Consider the following 13,492-nt stretch of genomic DNA (forward strand, 5'->3'; position numbering starts at 1 on the left):
ACTGCCTATAGCAGTGAGGTTTTTATGCTTTATAAAGCTTCAGTGAAAGGAAAATCCCTAATTAAATATGTGGACATAAACATACATGTACGGATATAAACATTCATCCTCTTTCTACTCCTGGAAAGAGTCTTCAGAACATTATTATGAAGTATGACAGGCTTGGGTTCAAATTCAGGACCTTCCAAACAGATGAGTTAGCCTAAAGAATGATCTCCTTCAGCCCCAGTTTCTTTGTCTGTAAATAATAATACCTGCTGTATAGAACACTTATAAAGACTTTGGGAGAGGGGCAGCTGGGTGGCTCAGTCTGGGTGGTTAAACGTGACTTTTGATCTCTGCTCAGTCATGATTTCACAGCTCATGAGTTTGAGCCCCACTCTGGGCTCTGTTCTGACAGCCTGGAGCCTTCCTGGGATTCTCTCTCTTTGTCTCTCTCTCTCTCTCTCTCTCTGCCCCTCCCCTGCTTGCACACACATACTCTCTCTCTCTTTCTCTCAAAATAAATAATCTTTAAAAAATACAAAAAAAAAGGGGCGCCTGGGTGGCTCAGTCGGTTAAGCATCCGGCTTCTGCTCAGGTCACGATCTCACAGTTTAGTGAGTTCGAGCCCCGCGTCAGGCTCTGTGCCGACAGTTCGGAGCCTGAAGCCTGCTTCGGATTCTGTGTCTCCCCTTCTCTCTGCCCCTTTCCAACTCATGCTCTCTCTCTCTCTCTCACTCAAAAATAAACATTAAAAAAATTTTTTAAATACAAAAAAAGAGAGTAGGGGAGATAATGTACATAGCATAGTGCCTATCACAGAGTGGACACTCCAAAGACGTAAGGATTATTAATATGAAAGATAAATTGCCTTGGAGTGCTGTTTGCATTGGTGAAAATACTCAAGACTCATCACTTTGAGTCTCCTGCTCCCAGTACAACTTAGCTCCCAAACATGAGGCCAAGTAGAGTCTTAATCACAGTGTCCTGTACAGGCTTTTTTTTTTTTTTTTACACATAGATAACCTATATTGCTTTTGATGAAATGTAAGTTGCAAAGTATCAAGTATCAAAATAATGTTTCCTCGATTTTAAGACACTCGCTTTTTCACATTTGAACGTTTTGGAAATCAGAAAGAGCTTTAGAATCTTTGTCAAAATAAACATGTCAACTGCTAGGTATAGGAGTTGCTAAAAGGAATTGTCATTTGCTTGTGATGGGTGAATTCAGCCAGATCTTTCAGAATAAAGAATTTTCAAAGCCAGGAAGTATTGGTGTTTATGCTTCACTCAGTTGCAAAACGTCTGTCTGTCAAGCTTTTCAAGAGAAGCTATTGAACTTCCTGTAAGATGTAATCAATTAAAGAAAAAAAAAATTTAAGATTCAAAACCAGGTGCTTCCAGAGGTCAAACTCACAGGCACTTTTATGAATGTGTCACCTCTGCTTGGCAACTGCCAGTGTTGTAGTGAATCCAAGGAATCTGTAGAATATGAGTGAGGATGGTGGGTAAGTAATTATATGAATAAAATGTGTGCTGTTTGTTGGTTAAAAAAAAATTGGGTATATTCAGTGTTGTATTTCTGGTTCTCTCTCTTAATAAAACTGTCATTTTAATTAGATAAAGCAATCTTTCTTCTGATTGACAGAATCAACAGAGAAAGCTTCTAGCTTTTAAAGTCATGGGTTAAGATGTAATTAAATTTATACTTAAGATGGCTGCACTTTGCTGTATGTGTGCTATACTTCAATACAACATTTAAAAATTACAAATAGATGTTCCTGTGTGTTTAACTTGAATACCTGAAGATTTATCAAAGTATATAACCAGGTACAGCTTTTTAACTAGTAAGTATAATGTTTTTTAAGTTTATTTATTTATTTTTTTAGTAATCTTTACACCTGACACAGGGCTCAAACTCATGACCTGAGATCAAGAGTCACATGCTCTTCTGACTGAGCCAGCCAGGTGCCCCTAAACTAGTAAGTATAATTAATCAGTTATAGAACTTACCTTTAGGGCTAAATCCTAGGCACTTTATGCACATGTCAAAATTTATTGAGAATTTACTCTGTACCAGATACTTACTTGCAAGAGGTCTACCAACATTCTCATTTAATCTTTAAAAGGCCTTATGAGGTGGGTATTATTATCTTTATAAATAAGGAAGTGTTTGTATAAGGCACATATAAAGTAGTTACTTTGTAGGTCATGCAGCTGGAAACTGGTCCAGGAAAAATGAGAATCTGCGCAGTGTGACTCCAAAGTCTTGCATTTGTGTACTTTTTCACAGTCCCCCTCAACAACCTACATAATAGGTTCTATTGTCCTTACTTCACAGATGACACTCTAAAACTCAGAGAGGTTAAATACTTTGACTGTATCACACACCTTGTAACTGGGAGAGCCAGGATTCATACCCCGTCCTGTCTACAAAGACACTTTTGGCTCCTCTATCATAGCCAATGTGATACCTTTCTTGGGGGAGGACATGTTCTTCAGACATCGCCTTCTTTAAAAAAAAACATTTTTTTTTTACTGTTTGTTTATTTTTGAGAGAGAGAGAGACACACACGCACAGAGTGAGCAGGGGAGGGGCAGAGAGAGAGGGAGACAGAATCCGAAACAGCTCAACTGTCAGCACAGAGCCTGATGTGGAGCTGGAATCCACAAACCGCGAGATCACGACCTGAGCCCAAGTCAGACGCTTAACCGAGTGAGCCACCGAGGCACTCCACACATGGCTTTCTTTTACATCACATCACAGTATACCCTAGGAATGAGGGTGGGGTGGAGAAAGAAGGGGAGGGAAGAAACCCAAAAGAACAGCTCTTAGAACTTCAAAGGAGTTGCCATTGAGCTCTGTAACCCTGGCCATGCATAAATTGGGATTTTCCTCTTGAAATGACCTTCTTTGGACGCAGTTGCCATTAAATTTAGTTCACATCCATTTGGATATTATGCTGCGAAGTTTTCTAACTTGGCAACATTCCCTTCCTACTATGCCCTTATACACCTACCCCCCTTAAGAGAAAAAACAAAACAGAATTTTAAGAAGTGTATTCCTCAAACTTGGAAACCTCCGATGGGCAGTCCCTGTTGTCTTGCTCAAAGAGGCACCAACCAGGGGATGCCAAGCTGTGTTCCTATTAGGCCTATTTTAGCTTCCTCTATGACTTACCATTTGTAAATTATTTCTAACCCTTTGAGATTCCAACCATACCAATTTTAAGAAATGCTAGTTTCAACAACCATTTATCTTGGGCCATTTCAGTTGGCTGCCCTTTTCTTTATTAGTAACTAAAAATTATGATTGGAGTCACCTCCACGCCTGTGGAAAAAAAGCTTCATTTCTCCCCACCCTGAAGACATTTACAATAATGACTTGGGAACTTGCAATGGAGAGAGAGCATTGAACAACAGAGTACTATTTGGGCATTTTTAGCATTTCAGAAGTCACGTACTACTTGTAGCTTGAGAAATTTTGAAAGAATTTTCTAAATGTTGGGTTCTTGAAACAAAACAGATATTGGAAGAATTTTACAAAATTGCCAGTCTTTTGGGGAAGTTAATAGGCTATAATAATTTACTGAAAACAGCACGTTCTCATTTCCATGTGGTTCACTATTCATAAATGTCCCTTACAATAGTGTGTATTATGAAGAAAGGTGGGGGGCAGGCACGTGGGTGGCTCAGTCAGTTGAGCACCTGACTTTGGCTCAGGTCATGATCTCTCAGTTTGTGAGTTGCAGCCCCACATTGGGCTGACTGCCAGTCAGCAGAGCCTGCTTGGGATGCTACTTTCCCCACCCTCTCTGCCCCTCCCTCACAAGCGCTCTCTCAAACGTAAATAAACACTTAAAAATATATGTAAAGGTCAGCATCAACCTAAACAATAGAAGTTAAAACTTTAAAAAACAGTTTTAGTGAGACCTCTCATTAACAACGTTTATGAAGTATTCCACAGTCCACATGTTTTGAATGTTTGTCCTTTTAAGTAGTAGGTTAAGGGGTGTGTCATTTTCTTTTCTTTGTGTTCTATTTCCTTTCCAGCTGTTACATAGTGACATGGTTTTCACCTTCAGCCATCAAGGCGGTTGAAAAAGAAAATAATTTGTCCCTCTGGATTCTAGTTATGGCTCTGCACCCCAGCACCTGTAAACTCAAAGTCAAAACTCCATGGATGCCTGGATTCCAAGATTAAACCTCTACTCACAAGCAAAAGGGTTGGTTGGATAGGAGGTGGGGACAAGAAATTGTTTGTTTGTTTAGAGAGAGAGAGAGAGCTCTCTAGAGAAAGAAGCAGAGAGAGAGAGCACATGCGAGAGAATCCCACACAGGCTCTACACTCAATGTAGAGCCCCACGCTGGGATCACAACCTGAGATGAAATCAAGAGTCGGATATTCAACTGACTAAGCCACCCAGGTGCCCCCAAAATTATTTCTAATTAAAGAAGTGGAACTTACAAGCAATGGTAATGAAACTTCAGCTGAAAAATACTAGACTTTCTAATGCATTTGGATATTAGGAGCTGTGATGTGAATGTCCCTTTTCATAACTATTGCAGTAGGTTGAGAAATCATCCACCAGGGAAAGTCGTTCATCTGGTCACCAGACAAGGGAGGCTTGGGTGGACTTAAAGTGTCTGTTTAATGAGGTGGGGCTGTTTTTGAGAACATGTGATGGGTCTAAGTTTCCTGGTGCAGAAGTGTTAGGCAGTGCACTTTATTAGGAAAAGAGGAATCTGCAGAGTATTGAGAAACATCAACTTGTTGCCAGTCAGGGCCTCCCTGGCCACAGCTACATTGATGGGGGAATCCGTAGGATGAACAATGCCCATGTCTGATGTTGTGTTTACAGTTTTCCACCTTAGTGTAAGTTCAAATGCCTGCTTTGTCACTTACTAGCCTTGTGATTTAAGGAAAGTTACTTAACCACCCTAAGCCTCACTTTGGTCATCTATAAAATGGAGATAATAATGGTCGCTATCTTACGGGGTTGTTTAAGGGCCAATGTATGTAAAGCCTTTTAGCACAGCACCTGGCACATCACATGTGCTAATAAATGATTGAAATGTGTTTACATCCTTTTATTACTTAGAGCATTTTTAAATGTGTCATTTGTATGTTGTGATGACAGTTTGCAAAACAATTCACACCACTTTGAGGTTTCATGTGTAGTAGGAAGCTCTGAGTTCTGCCCTGGGAAAGGGTACTTTGTTGGCTTTCTGTGGAGGAGTTTTGGAAATAATTGGTCTCTCCCACCCTCCAGGCCTTAAACTTCATCTGTGGACTCTAAAAAATGCAAAAGAGCTGGAGAGAAATGGCTACCTGCTGTGGAAGAACAGGCCCACCCTGTATCCTCAGCCCTCTGCTCTCTCCCCTTTGGGCCTAAAACTATGTGTGAACAAGAAGAGCAGCTGTCACTATATGTATGAAGGCACCCAGCTGGGGGTGGACAACATCAAGACCTGCATCCAGAAGGTCAGCATCCAGCAGAGGGGACATAGGTCGGTTCACTGGGGGTCTGGAAGGTCACACCGTTTAGATCAAGTAGGGGAAACTGGTGCCCAGAGTAAACACCAAAACCCAGCATGGAGGCTCTCAAGTCCATTCCCAGAGCTGATTCAGAGATTTAGGCAGCTTCTCCCCGCACCCACTCACAGGCCGACAATGGGAACTCAAAGAATAGGGCCTTCCTTCCTTCCTACTCTGACTGCAGACCTGGTCAGCAATGGCCTCAGGGAATTGTAAACCTTTTGGAGAAAGAAATCACAGGCGAGGGCTGCAAACAGACAATTCAGTGAAAATCTGTTCAATTCAAGGAGGCCTGCAGAGCTCTATTATTAGCTCCCAAAGCAGTGAGGGAGGAGCCTGGACGGTGCCCTAAACACCAATCCTCTTCAGCCCTTTTCTCTCTTCCATGGAGCCTACTTCAAACCTTCTCCATTGTTAAAAATCAGTACAGGGGCGCCTGGGTGGCTCAGTCGGTTAAGCGTCCGACTTCGGCTCAAGTCATGATCCTAAGGTCCATGAGTTCGAGCCCAGCATTGGGCTCTGTGCTGTTAGTTCAGAGCCTGGAGTTTGCTTCAAACTCTGTCTCCCTCTCTCTCTCTGCCCCTCCCCCACTCACTCTCTGTCTCTATCAAAAAATGAATAAACAGTTAAAAAAATATTTTAAAAATCAGTAGAGAAAAGGGGCATCTGGGTGGCTCAGTTGGTTAAGCGTCTGACTTCGGCTCAGGTCATGATCTCATAGTTGGTGAGTGTGAGCCCTGCATCAGGCTCTGCATTGAGCGTGCAGATCCTGCTTGGGATTCTCTCTCTCCCTCTCTCTCTGCCCCTGTCCCTCTCTGTCTCTCCCAAAATAAATAAACTTTTAAAAAGTCTTAAAAGAAAAAAATCAATAGGGGAAAAACCAACAACCTAGTAGAAAAATGGGCAAGGACATTATATTTGTCAAGGTTCTCTAGAGAAACAGAACGATAGACAGATAGATAAATAGATTTGTTATGAGGGATTGGTTACATGATTACGGAGATGGAGAAGTCTCAAGATAATGCTGTCTGTAAGCTGGAGACCCAGGAAATCCAGTGATGCAATTCAGCCCAAACCTGAAGGCCTGAGAACCAGGGATGCTGATGGTATAACTCTCAGTCCCGGGACAGGAGAAGATGAAATGCCCCAGATCAAGCAGTGAGGCAAGAAAAACAGGAGCGAATTCCTCCTTCCTCTGCACGTTGTTCTATTCAGGCCCCCACCAGATTAGACAATGATCACTCATGCTGGGGAGGATGATCTACTTTCCTGAGTTTAGCGAGTCAAATGCTAATCTCATCTGGAAACGCCGTCACAGACATACTTAGAAATAATGCTTAGTCTAGGCCCCCATGGCCAGTAGACTTGACCCGTAATACCAACCATCATGATGTGAACAGAGTGCAAGTTCACAGCTACACATTTTCCCTAGTAGACACTCTCATATGTATGTCAAGAAGTGTGCACAAGGAATGGATTAAATAAGGTGTGCTTCACAGTGGGGTGGATTTATTTGTGTGGCTGTGGAACCATCTTCAAGACACGGGTTAAGTGAAAAACTGGTTCACAACAGGGTTCTGACTTTAGACTTGCGGTCTAAAGAGATTGTATGAATTTACACTGTTATACTCCTCCCAGTCATTGATAATATAATTTATTAGTGAATATTTTTATTTTGGCCAATCTGATAGGTGAAAAATGAAATTTTGTTTCACTTTGGGTTTTTTTAACTGTGAGGGAAAGAATGAATTCCTTCTTAACAGATTTTCTTGCCTTGCACTAACAGAGAAATAGAACCCTCAGTGGGAACACCTTTAACCTGTCCCCACAGCCAAGCATATGCTCTTTCCTCCCTCACACTCATCTTTCCACGTTCTGTATCCTCCTCAGTCTCTGGAGGCTGTCCTCAGCTTCCCCTAGGTCCTTGCACTCTTTGCTCAGCACATAGCCCCACCTTCCCTCCTGAGTTTTTATCACTGACATTTAAATTCACCAGAGTCTCCCGGATCTTAAACCACCACTCGGCAGTTGCCCCAGACCCTCTTTTCCTCTTTTGGGTTTAACCTCTTGAAAGAGTTGCCTACACTGCCTATTACCTGCTCCCTGTGCTCACTCTGCAACCTGCCTTCTGTCTCTACCACGCTCCTTGAACTTGCTCCTCCAAAATCTCATGTGACTTCCGTGTTGCTAAAATCACCAGACACCTTCTCGAGCATTCTCGTCTGCTCCTCCAGCTAGCTTCAGTTGCCAAGCCTGTATCTTTTGTCTAGATCCCTCAACAACTAAGTAACTGATTAAGTAACTAACTGCTGGTACTGGTCATCCACTTTGGGGGTCTTGTGGGCAGCTCAGCTTCAGCATGCTGAAAACTTTCTGTCCCCAGTGCTCTCTCTCTCTCTCAGGCAATGGCTCTGTCATCCAACCAGTTGACCAAGCCAGAGACTTGGGAGTGGCCCTGTCACCGTGCTCCTCCCCTGCCCTCTGTGGCCAACCTTGCAGTTACCCTTTGAATCTTCCTCCTCAGCTACTATACTAGCTCAGGCCACCATTTTCTCTGAGGAGTTACAATAGCTTCTTCTCATTCAATTCTCCACACTGCCTGCTATAGCCCTTTTCAAGGGCTTCTTCCTACCCTTAGGATAAATTCCAAATTCCTTACCATGGTTACAAGACCCGTGGTGACCTGGCCTCATTCACTAACCACCCTCTTGAATTCTAAGATCCAGACCTACTGAACTTGCTATAGTTTTCTAATGCCTAACATTCTTGCCCTCTTCTGAGTCTTTAAATATGGCATTCCCTCTGCCTCTTCTTTTTTCTTCTTATTTTCTTCTCCAGGATAACTGCTACTCATCCTTCAGGTCTTGGCTTGAAGCTCTCTTCCTCTCTTCCTTGTTTCTTTAGTTCTGATTCCTCCAATAAGATTCAAATTTAAGACGGAGCTTATGCCCTCCTAAAACATCATTGTGCCCCCTCCCACAGCTAAGTACCAGATAACCTTTGCAGGTACTGATGTATGCATGACCATCCCCCATTTCACAATGCATTTTGTAAAATACTTTTTTTATGTTTATTTATTTATGTTGAGAGAGACAGAGAGGGACAGGGGCAGAGAGAGAGGGAGAGAGAGAATCCCAAGCAGGATCTGCACTGTCAGCACAGAGCCTGACGTGGGGCTTGAACTCACGAACCAGGAGATCATGACCCAAGCCCAAATCAATAGTCTGATGCTTAACCGACTGAGCCGCCCAGGTGCCCCTCACGATGCATTTTAACGAAGAAGTGTAAATAGAGTCTTTGCTTTTGTGGAATCATTATGGAGGAAGTAGCTTAGCCAGAAATACCCTATGGAGTTAGAATTACAATTCTAACTAATTTGTTAGTGTTGTCCCTCTGGTGATAGATATTAAAATTTACAGAAAATTTGTAATAGTGCATCCCCTCGTCTTCTTTTTTAAAACCCTGTGTGTGTAAAATGCACATATGTGTGTCAGAGAACAACTCTGCCAGATTGGTTTTTGTAGTCCAGTAGTTTGAACTAAAAAATCTGTGAGAAGATTGTTTTTAGCAAGTTTTCCAAAAATAATCTTGAGGCAAGACAGTGGGAACTGTGTATTTAAAAATGTATTTTCGTGGCTGCTGTACACATACAGTTTGTATTTCTTAAATTTTAACACATAGGCACCTGAAGTGCACTGTTGAAATCAAATAGTATACACATTCCAAGGCTCAAGGCTGACCAGTGTCAGAATCACAAGTGTCGATTGTTGGCAGAAAACAAAGTGTTTGGAAGCTAGAAAACATGGCTGTTTGTTCAGATTAATTCTGAGAAGGGGGGATGGAATCAACGAGTTTGTGAATCCAAGCAAAATTCAGACAGAATTTCTAGGAATGCAGTCAGAGTGAGAGCAGACCTTTTAGAAATGAAAAGAATTTAAACACCAAGTTGAATAAATGAAGCAGCAAAAGAAATGGCGTCGACCTAGCTGTGAAACGAAGAGAACTAAAGTAGTGAGTTCTTAGCAGACCTCGCAGAATTCCCAGTAAGAGGAAAACAAAAAAACAGGAGTGTTCGAAGCGGTTTTCTTTTCCTTAAGTCCACAAGTGTATGGATGTCCCCACAATCCACCCAAGCTCCCCTCCTCAAAACAGGCCCCTTCCGGACACTGTAGCCTCCTCTGCTGCAACCCCTCCCACCTTCTTACACACAGGGAAACCTGGGATTCTCCTCACTCAACCACCGGCCTGAGTCTTTTCAGCTCCTACTACTTAATAGCTCTAGGGCCTGTCTCTCCACAGCTGCTAACCTGGTACAAGCCGCCCCCCCAGCCCACCCCCCACAACGCCACCACCACCCCCACACCAACACAGCTTCTGCCTGGCCTGAGGGCAGGAAGGAGCATCTGTGCTGTCCAAGCAGTGCTATCTAGAGATGGACCTCTGGGTCACAGTCTGGTTCCAGCACTTTCCAGCCAAACAGTGCTGGCCCAATTTTTCTGTCTCAATCTCTTCTTCTGTGAAAAGTGGGGGACAGTAGCATCTGGCCCATAGGGCTGCGTGAGAATTAAATAAGCTGTGTATAAAGGTCATAGAACAATACTGGGTCCGTAGTAAAACATGTTACATAAACATTAGCTACCATTTTTCTTTATTTCCTTATTCCCTTGCTTCCTTTCTTGACTCATTTGAACCTATTTTCCTGGAGCAAATCATGTTCAAATAAACTGATCCTTCAACTTACTGCTGAAAACACTTGGAGAATTTCCCTGTGGCTTTTAGAGAAACCCTAAATGCTTAAAGAGGCTGACAGGGCTGGGCTTGGGCTGGGCCCTGTCTCCCTCTCCAGCCCCATCCTGTACCCCATCCCCCTATTCTCAGAGCTCCAGACTCTCTGACCTTCTTTCAGTTCTTCAAACCCTCAGAGCTTCCTCTCACCTCAGGGCTTTTACACAAGCTGCTTCCTCCGTCCGAAATGCCGGAATGCCGACTCATCCTTCCCGTCTCCACAGGAGCCTCATCACTTCCTCAGGGAGACCTTGCCCAGCCTCCCTAACTAGGTCAGCCCTCACTATGGCACCATGTCTTTTTCCTCCATGGCACTTCTCAGGGTTCTCCTCTGACACATTTTCATGGGGGTAATTAGATTTACATTTCTCTCATTCCTACAGTGGAAGCTCTGTGAAGGTGGAGACCATGTCTATTTTCCATTTATTCCAACCCTCAGAGCCTGGCATAGTTCCTGAATATAACACTGTGCGTGCTCAATTAATATCTTTGAGATATGGAGGGGAGGGAGGGGGGAAGGGAAGAAAAAGGTGTGCCCAAATGTCCTTGACTGTTCTGGAGGCCAATCTGCCACGAGGGTGTGTGGTGGGTTCAAGGAAACCTCTCCCACCACAAGCCGGTGTGCTCTTCCCTCCTCTCGCTCCCTTTGATTCATTAATGTGTTTCATTCGCAATTAAATTCAAGTGTTTATTCTTAGGAAGAAAGGTCCTCACATTGGCATTATAATGTGACCTTTGAAGGCAATTTGTGGCATATTTTTTCTCATGCAGACATTTTGTGGCTCCAAGGAAGGACAAGGTCCTAGGCATGAGGTTGCAGGGGAATAAATTCCCCCCAGCTGCATCCAAATGGGATGCTTGACCAGACTGTCAACTTGCTCCCTGGTATTACCACCCCATACTGAAAAGCAATCCACATAAGGAGCTCCAGCACCAGCAAAAGGTAATGCAAAGAAGAGAGAGAGAAAAGGCTTCCGGGTTCACCTTTCCCACCATCTAGGGAGAGCACTAGAGAAGGAAGGTCAGCATAAACAGAAGGACTCCTTTCTCTAAACTAAAAACAGAAGAGATAGGCATTCCTCTTGCTGCATGTGGATGAATAGAGATGAATTCCAGAAGAATAAGAGAAAAAGGAATGTCAGAGTTGAAAGTGATGTTTTACCCCCGGTCCATCCTCATTCTTATATCCAAGAACCAACTGAGGGCGAAGAGGTGAAAAGGCTTTGCCTGAGGCTACACAGAGGCCTGGGTTCCACAGGGAGGCTGAAGGAGGAAGGCAGCTGAGGTTTTTAGTGGTTTGACATTGAGCTCCTGTCCATAGCTCAGGTGCTTCTCCCTGATTAAATCCTGATGTAACTGTAGGAAGTTGTGTCATTACCCCCATTTTATAGATGAAAACCCTGATGGTCAGGAAGTCCTGGGACAAGACAAAAGCTGTTCAGTGGAAACTTTCTGAGGCTAACACTGCAAAGTATCCTTGGCCTTGACTCTGCACCTAAGCAGCCTTACCTGTAGGGTGACCACATGCTCTGGTTCACCTGAGTCAAGCCTGGTTTATACCTGTTGTCCCAGGGTCAGTAGTAATGGCACCTTCTTTTGCTCTCAAAAGTGCCCCAGTCGGGATAATACATTTATCATGTGATTGATTACTCTAGTATCTACAAAATGGGGATATTCATATTACCTGCTCATGGAGTTTTCGCAAGGAATCAATGGGATTTCGCACGTAAAATGCATGGCATCTGGCATGTACTAAGCACTAAATAGATGTTAGTGGTTACTGTTACTGTTATTATTATTATTATTATTAGGAAGGTATCTGAAGAGGGGGCAGCAAGGAGTAAAGACATGGTTTCCCACTTGACATGCCCATCACGGTCGGCGCTCCCTGGAGTTGGGCAGTGCCTATTCAAACTGACCTGTTGGGAATGGCACCATCCACTCTAGCCTAGAGACCATTTGGAGGCACTGAGCTTGCCTCTTCCACGTCTCCATCAGTCACATTCACTGCTTGGGTTTCTTTGGGTCCCAAAGTTGAAACTGATTTTTTTTCCCCCTTTTACTCTAAAGTCTAAAGCTTAGATTTCTTAAAGAGGAAGAAGAGTCACAGAGAATCCTATAGAGGATCCCCTCCCCCCAGCCCCAGCCTGTGCTTAATTAAGTGAGTGGCTTAAGGGACTTGCCTCCTCTTCAAGATTAAGAGGTGGGTGTGAATATTTTCCTCTGGCCCCCTTATATGTTCTTGATTACAGTAATAAAAATGCTAAGCTCTATTGCCTCTCACTGGAGTAAAGGCAGCTGAAAACTCCTCATTCCCTGAAGAACCTAATTGTTGATTCTAGTGCATCTAAACAGGTGTTCTTTAGATTGCTTTTTCTAATGCCTTTTCACTGGAAAGATCAATTTAAATGTTGCTTTGAGCTAATCAGTGATTGCTTCTGTATTCATCCAAATTTATATCTTTGCTTCTGCGTGCTAGATGAGACATTACTTTCAAAGTCTATAAACTTAAATAAGGGAGGTGATTTCTAATTTAGCTCTTTGTCCTCTTCTGTCTTCCATATTTTATGCAAAATATGCATGTATTTCTTTTTGTTATTTAAAATCCTAGTTGAAACCTGTGTTTGAACGTCCTGAGTCATCTTTGGATGCCCTATAACGCCACGTGTGGTATGTCCTACGGAGTGGGTATTCAATAAATATTTGTGGAAAAGATAAATTCATGCCTTAACCTGGATTGCAAGCACATTGGATTTGTGGTCCCTAGGTGTCTGAGTTCAGGAATTCTTTCAATATTGTCTGAACTTTCTTGTGTCTGCATCTGTGTTTATTCTGCTCTCTCTGCCTAGAGTTTCCCCAGTCCCGTCTCTCAGAAAGCTCACGTTCACTCAAGGTTCTCATCAAATGCCAGCTGCTCCATGAAACCAGGCTGCAGTCTCCAACCAGCTCTCCTGGAGTCAGTATCCGAACAAAGGATCTGGAGAGGGTTGCATCTGATTTTCCAAACCCCACAGTACTCTGCACCTCTCTGATTTATCTCATCTGTGGGTATTTGCTCCTGGCCTTTTTTCACCCATGGTGAGCACTTGAAACTTCTTCAGGCGACACAGAGGGTGTACTCTGCTGAACCACAGGTATAGACTAAAAAATAGTTGTTGCTTAATGAATTGTAGGTGTATAGTTTTG

The 13,492-nt window shown here is 43.2% G+C and overlaps 1 long non-coding RNA gene across 1 annotated transcript; it reads left to right on the forward strand.

Moving 5' to 3' along the window:
• Nucleotides 1–1,937: 1,937 nt before the first annotated feature.
• LOC125162912 (uncharacterized) lies at nucleotides 1,938–13,492 on the forward strand. The gene is made up of 4 exons (XR_007151213.1): nucleotides 1,938–1,964; nucleotides 4,036–4,208; nucleotides 5,256–5,467; nucleotides 11,078–13,492. It is a non-coding gene; the product is annotated as an uncharacterized LOC125162912 (long non-coding RNA).

This window comes from Prionailurus viverrinus, chromosome A1, assembly GCF_022837055.1.
Source record: "Prionailurus viverrinus isolate Anna chromosome A1, UM_Priviv_1.0, whole genome shotgun sequence".
Taxonomy (NCBI): domain Eukaryota; kingdom Metazoa; phylum Chordata; class Mammalia; order Carnivora; family Felidae; genus Prionailurus; species Prionailurus viverrinus.